Source organism: Rutidosis leptorrhynchoides, chromosome 7, assembly GCF_046630445.1.
Source record: "Rutidosis leptorrhynchoides isolate AG116_Rl617_1_P2 chromosome 7, CSIRO_AGI_Rlap_v1, whole genome shotgun sequence".
In the NCBI taxonomy this organism is placed as follows: domain Eukaryota; kingdom Viridiplantae; phylum Streptophyta; class Magnoliopsida; order Asterales; family Asteraceae; genus Rutidosis; species Rutidosis leptorrhynchoides.
Genome location: NC_092339.1, coordinates 105,227,501 through 105,234,687, shown reverse-complemented (window position 1 = coordinate 105,234,687; position 7,187 = coordinate 105,227,501). Strand labels below are relative to the sequence as shown.

General features: G+C 34.6%; 1 pseudogene; it reads right to left on the bottom strand.

Moving 5' to 3' along the window:
* Positions 1-2,050: 2,050 nt before the first annotated feature.
* Positions 2,051-7,187, bottom strand: part of LOC139859490 (protein TORMOZ EMBRYO DEFECTIVE-like) — a 10,102-nt pseudogene continuing 4,965 nt past the window's right edge.

The following is a 7,187-nucleotide window of genomic DNA, read 5'->3' as shown; positions in this document are numbered from 1 at the left end:
GGTAACATTTGATGGAAAAAGACTTGGAAATAAAGCATGTAGGTATCTGACAGATGGGTGACCCAACCTTCTATGCCATAACCAAGCTTCCCTCGTAGGTGTTCCGTGAGCAAGCATCACAGTACCTTGTTGGGTTACTTCGTTCACATAGTACAACACGCCCCGTTCGGTGCCACGCCCAATAATTTTCCCAGTTCGAATATCTTGAAGGATACAGAAGGTGGGATGTAGTAAAACGGAACAGTTCAATTCTTTCGTAACGTGACTAACGGATAAAAGTTTATGTGACAAGGTTGGAATATATAAACAATTGGATAAGTTCATAGTCGGAGTAATTTCAATTTTTCCACCCCCTTCAACTTGTACGACATCTCCATTGGCCGTTTGAATTTTACTAACCCGGGGTTTTGATTGAGCATAAAAATCGGATTTTTCAAAACTCATGGTGTGAGTAGCACCACAATCAAAAATTCATTCGCTATTTTTAATGTTATTTGAAATAATATTGGCTTTTCCGATAAAACTTACGTTATCAGTTAAATTTTTATTTTTAAAATTTTGGACCTCGAAAACGTTAAGCTTTTGGGCCTGATCTCGTTGGGTTTTGTCAAAACAGTTTAAGTTCGAGATTTTGGCCTTTTTAACACAAAAAAATTGACTTTAGGCCTGATTTTTTCCTTTTGGCCCAATACCCTTATTTAGCCCAACATTTCCCTTCTTAAAATATCCCATGACTTTGTTGGTTTCCAATAAGTCGTGGTCAGTATCTTTTTTCTCCTCAGGTTCACCCTTTTTCCAGACTTTATTTACTTTATTGGTTTTATTTATATTTATTTTCTTTTTATCTCCGGGTGCTATAGATCGAGAATAAGGATATACTCCTTCTTCTCCGGTCGTTTGCAAGCAATTAAAGGGATTTTGGGAATAAAAGTCAGTCGATTTAGGGAACGGATCTGGGTTTCCTTTCTTTTTCGATTGAATAGAGCAATTGGACCAATTTTTGGGAATAAAAGGCAATCGATTTACTAAATTAGGGTTTGAGGGTTTAACCCTTACCCATTTGGTCGATTGATACAAGGATTTAGATTTCGAGATACCTTTTTTCGGATTATGAAAGAGTTTGAAGTCGCCGTTGCTGGTAACCTTACGGTGGCCACCGGCCGTCATCACAACCTCAGCTCTCTTTCTATCTCTGACCGTCGCCGTTACCGCCATTCTACCATGTTTCCTTTTGCTCCACCATTCCGGATAATCAATAAGTTCAAAACATTGAACTATTGTGTGTCCTGCTATACCACAATATACACACATCGGTTCTTCTGGTGGTCGAGAGTGTTTTGCAGTGATGGTTTCTATTTTGGTGATGGGAGGTGACGGTTGACAGAGTATATCCAGGTAACTCGTTAATTTATGGTTTTCTAATTGATCACTTTTGAGTTGTAGTTGGGTTGGATTGTTGTTAACAGAGCTACCGTCATATTTTGACATGGTAACTTGGTTTAACAGGTTGATTTTCTGCTTTGAATTTCTTGAGCTACCGTCAGTTTGTGACATGGCAGCTTAATTTGGTTAATGATTGAAGCTAAAAACGAGTGTATTGATCTCAAGATCTACACCGTTAGCTCTGATACCATGTTTGAATTGATACAAATATGAATTTGAATGATTATATTGAAAGATTAAATCGAGTGTTAATCAATTATTGACTGAATTATATGCTTCTTTACATTTCTTATGAGTTCATTTATACACAATCTGCCTAACAGCTATTTCTAAAAAAGGTTTGGCTCCATAATAGCTTTTTGGAACCACTTTATCAAAGTGGAAAGATGCTGTTTCTTGTGCAGGTGTTTGAACCGTTGGCTGCCTTCCTTGACCCTTCTATCTTGGAAAATGATGAGACAACTTTCTCTGATCCTAAAGTCAAATTACCAAACAAGGTAATTTGACTTTCTTTGATGTTTTGTTGCTATATTCTAACACAAGCATCCACATAGCATGGCATACAATTTTAGGATCATTATTATTTAACTTTTCGACTATCAAATGTTTATTGATTCGGTAGATTTTGATTGTTGAATTGACCATGTGGCTGTTGTATTGAAGCAGCAGCATGTTGTTGTTGTTGCTTTTGTTTCTGTTGTAATTCAAACATAGTCAACTCCTCTGGTTTCTCCCACTGTATTCATTAACAAATACACTTAAGTCCAACTTTAAGATCAACCAAAAATATAATATAAAAACAAGAATATGCAGACAGTAATAAAATTTAAGTTTACTTGGCTTTCACTAGTTGCGATGTTGTAGTAGTACTTATATTCCCTCCAATTACATTCTGAAACAACACCTCCAGCTGGCTGCATGACCGGAGCAACCGAACGTGTTGTTGATGTTTGTGGAACACTACCTGCCCATGAAGACTGCTGAAATAAAAGAAAAGGAAACAATGTCAACATCACGTTTCACTGACAAAATTATGTGTAAATAAAAAAGAAAACCTGAACTTTAACATAATTGTCTAGAATCATAAACATAATTGTTCATTTGTTTAGAAACTCTAAAATTCTAATTTAAATTCATATTAAAATGTCGATCAATTATTATGACTTTAACCGACTGAATCGAACTTTGACCAACAAAAAATATATCAGCTTAAAATTCCCACATTCCTTAAATCTATAGGTCAAACAAAACGACAATTCAAAACATAAAAGGAGCCAAATGAAACGTCAGAATGTCAGATACGTTACCTCTTCATCCGTAGCAGTAGAATTATGCCACAGATTAATCACACCATCACTGCCGCCAGTGTAGGGGGGTGGTCAGTATTTGGTTTGAAACCGTGGAACCCGAAAACCAAACCGAAACCAAACCGGAAAAAAACCAAACCGAATTTGAAAAACGGTTTTCGGATCGAGTTAAACCGAAACCGAATTCAAATTCGGTTTTCGGTTTTGAAAATTCTGAATTCGGTTTAACCGAAAACCGAATTCAAAACCAAATTCAAAATTTTTATATATTTAATTTGTATATTTATGTTTTAATGTCACTATAATTAGGGATCCAATCAATAAAATATGTTCTTACCCATATGACGATTTGGTAGCTCACATTATAATTATGTTACTCAAATTATTATGTTCTTCTTCTTAAGAATGAAAGCAGTAAACGTCATAATTAAACTGTAAGTATTAATAAATCATCAAATTCTTGATAATTTAATAGTACGTCGTTGTTTTAGAATATAAATAACTAAGATATCAGTAACGTCACACTTAAACTACCATCGTTCTAAGTTTTTTTTCATAATATTCGGTTTTAACCGAAAACCGAACCGAATCCGAATTCGAATTCGGTTTTCGGTTCGGTTCGGTTTTAACTTTGAATTTGGTTTTCGGTTTTGCCCAAAAAATTTTCAAAACCGAATACACCGAACCGATGAACACCCCTACGCCAGTGGCCAACATTTCACTTTTCTTTCAAACTGTCAGGGCCCGCACCTAAATAAAATGCACACTTTTATATTATCTATTTGACAAATTTATAAAATAATATATAACCCAAAATTTTCACATTTAGTTGAAGAACAATGCAAAAGAGATCTCAACTTCTAACCTTGTCCTCGTGTTGATCATAAGTCGCTACACACTCATTTGTCTCAACAGTCCATAGCTTTAACAAACCGTCAGCACCTACGTAATATATATAATAATATTATCAAGTCTAACGATCACCAAGTAAAAACATATAAGGATGATTGGTTTTACCACAAGAAACAAATTGAGCCCCATGAGTAAGAAATTGAACTTTAAATACACTCGATGTGTGTCCTTGAAATGTTTTTAAACAGGAACCATCTGATATAGCCCAAATCTTAACAGTCTTATCCTCAGAACCAGTTATAACACACTGATCAAATGGTGAAAATTCTACAGACCAAATTCCACTTTTGTGCCCTTTAAGGACAACACCGGGAGTTAACTCTGGAAGCTTCCAAATACAGGCCGTACAATCCTAATCACGGGCAAAAATTAGCCATACTAGGAAAAATAATTACTGTAATAAACAAGAAAAAAAGATACGAGACATACCTTTGTACCTGGGTTTTGTTTTCTCAGTTTTTATAACACTTTAAATATTGTTAGTAGTATAAATAGGAGTTTTTATATTCATGTGGAAGTGCAGATTTTCAGCGAGTAATAAAGTTAGAAAATTGCCCCAATTGTTGGTTCTATCTTGGTTTATACTTATCGGTATGCAGGGTATGTTCCAACAGTATTAACTTACTCCCTCATTCCACTACATCATGCCATAAAATAAATTAATAATAAATAAATAAATAAAAAGTTGGAAATACGTAATTGACCTACCTGGGACCCACTACAAACGAGACTGTCATTCGGTGCAACAGCGAGAGCTGTGATAGCCTTATCTGTTGGTGATTTTAGTGTTATCAACAATCATTTTAGTTAATTGGGATTTACTTGAAAGCAAAGGTATTCAAGTTATACTTATAACGGGTTTGGAGAGTGGGGAGTACACGCCCGTAAGAGTTAACTTGATACTGTTATGGAAATTGTGGTATTGAAAAGGTTTAAAATTCCACCATTTTCCATTAGGTGTCAACGAAAAGTTGCATCTTTTCGTTGAAGGGTTACATCCTTTGGTTGAAAGGTTGCGTACTTTCACTCGCACCTTTTCGCTTCCTATAAATATAGGAATATGTTTTTGCTTTCATTCTAACAAACAAAAAACACACACATACTCTCTAACAATTTGATCAGTGATTTCGTTGCCAAAAACACTGATTGCGTTCTTGTCTTATCCCTGTAAAGATTTCGTGTAACCGAGGCAATCGTAGGGTCGAAATACTTTATAGAGACAGTGATTACACGATTCAAGAACGAATCCGGCAGTCAATTACAACCCTATTTTCTAACTAATCTATAAAGTATTTGGTGATGATCATTAAGATGAATATGTGAAACGGGACAAAAAAGAATAGAAGAATAGATGGCCGTACGCTTGGTTTACTTTGTGTATTTTACGTGATTCAACAAAAAGAATAGAAGAATAGATGGCCGTACGCTTGGTTTACTTTGTGATGAACACTGATCGACTTTCAACAATTTTTTGCAATTTGGATATGTATTGAGTAACACCAACAAATACAACCATTCCACGGATATGATGCAAGTAACCGTCTAAACGGTATTATTTTGGTTAATTTGCATTATCTTGTATCATTATTTGGGATACAAGGATCCACTGAATTAATGGATACATTCGTAGTGGAATATGATAAAGTACGTTCAACCGACTTGTTCATGGCGGTAAATATATTGGGGTTGGTACACACATTAGTTATACTTTAATTATATGCTCAAAGGATCACAAATTGTTTATTCAAGAATATAACAATGAATTAGTCTTATGCGTTGTGACAGAGGCGGTTATAGTTTTCACAACGTTTGACCTTTTTGCCTTATTAGGTTCTAAACATTTGATTCAATTGACGCAATGTTTAGATAATTCAACGTCTGACTTTTGTAACCATGATACGACGCTGGTTTGAAACCATATTTGACTTTCATGTTTTTGAAAGCATGTTACGTATTCTCTAGTTTGATACTTCCCATGTGTTTAATTTCACAAATGGAAACCGTGATTGATGTGTAACTAAGAAGGGTAATTGTTTCCTTTTTAGTAACATATACAACCGGACATATATATATATATATATATATATATATATATATATATATATATATATCACCGAAGTATCCATCGTTTCCATCTTAATTCTTCCACATATTTGCAATAATGGGGAACTCAAAGTTAACAGTTTAACTGCAGCGGTCTATGCGGTGGTTGGTGGTGTTGGCAAAGATAATGTCTTAACCAATGACCGGACCTTTTGATTTATGAGTATTATTTTGCAAATGGAACGGATATCGGACGATAAGAAAATAACCACTAAAAGGATATGTTAAAATGGATCTTGAAGAGGCCTTAATGCATAATCATTTTAACACTCGGTCCTTTGAGATTGGGATACGTTTGATCTTACATATCGATCAAAGTTAATGTGACATAAATCATGAGCATTAATCTATCATGAGTTCTCTAACTCTTTCATTACTGCAAGTACTTCTTTTGTGACGGTTGTGTTGTATAACATGGTACAAGTTAATGGAACAAATATGTTTAATATGAAATGAGGATTAGATGTTGCTTAATTGTTATCAAATACCAGTATGCTTTAGGAATTGGTGGTATGATGTATGTGACGACATTAAGTGACCAATATAGCATGGTGTTGGAATGACCAAGCAATGTCTAGGATAATTTTATTGTGATGTGACTTAAGTACTTTAGTACTTGTAAAAGCTAACCATGAACTATGGTTTAGTTCACAATGTGAATCCTTAAGGCATATTGAAATTGTATTGAGTTTACTATTGGTCAAGAGGATTATACATCTACAAGTTATTGGATTTAACACTTGATAAAGATGAGGTATCTTGGATCAAAGGATTGATATTGAGAATATTGACATTATAAACTAATTGTCATTACTTTTTGGTTCTAGAAGTGGATTGACTAAGGTATGTTTATAACAATAATCTCACTATTTAATGTAATGGTAATAATTTTGTGCATAATGATAATAAGGATCAATTATCAAGGGTGTACAAATTATAGGTTTACATTGGTGAGTTGTGAAAGTGAACATGTGAAATGACGGATCAATCAATTGAATTGAATACTCCCAAGTTCTTATGGTAAATAAGAATTTGGTAAATCCTCGGTTTAAAGGATTGCAAAAGAATAGAAATTGATTGAAGTCATAATGAATAAGATTAAAGTTTATGGTGATCCCTGGTTATGGGATGTGATATGACTAAGGCATGTATATAAGTGAAAGTCTAGACAACTATGCCTTAGACAAATTGTGTTTCGTGGGTTGATCACGAATGAAGTGATGTATGTGGATTTATTTGGGTCACAACAAAGTTCGACAAAATCACTTGACAAAAGCATTAGCCGGAAGCGCGCACAAGTTGGCTAATGTTATGGGATTGAAGTCCAACCAAATCTTCCAAAGTGAGAAGCCCAATTCCCTTCTAGTACAACGCTAGGAGCTGAATTCAATGAGGTAAGCTTACTTTCTGAAGATTGAAACA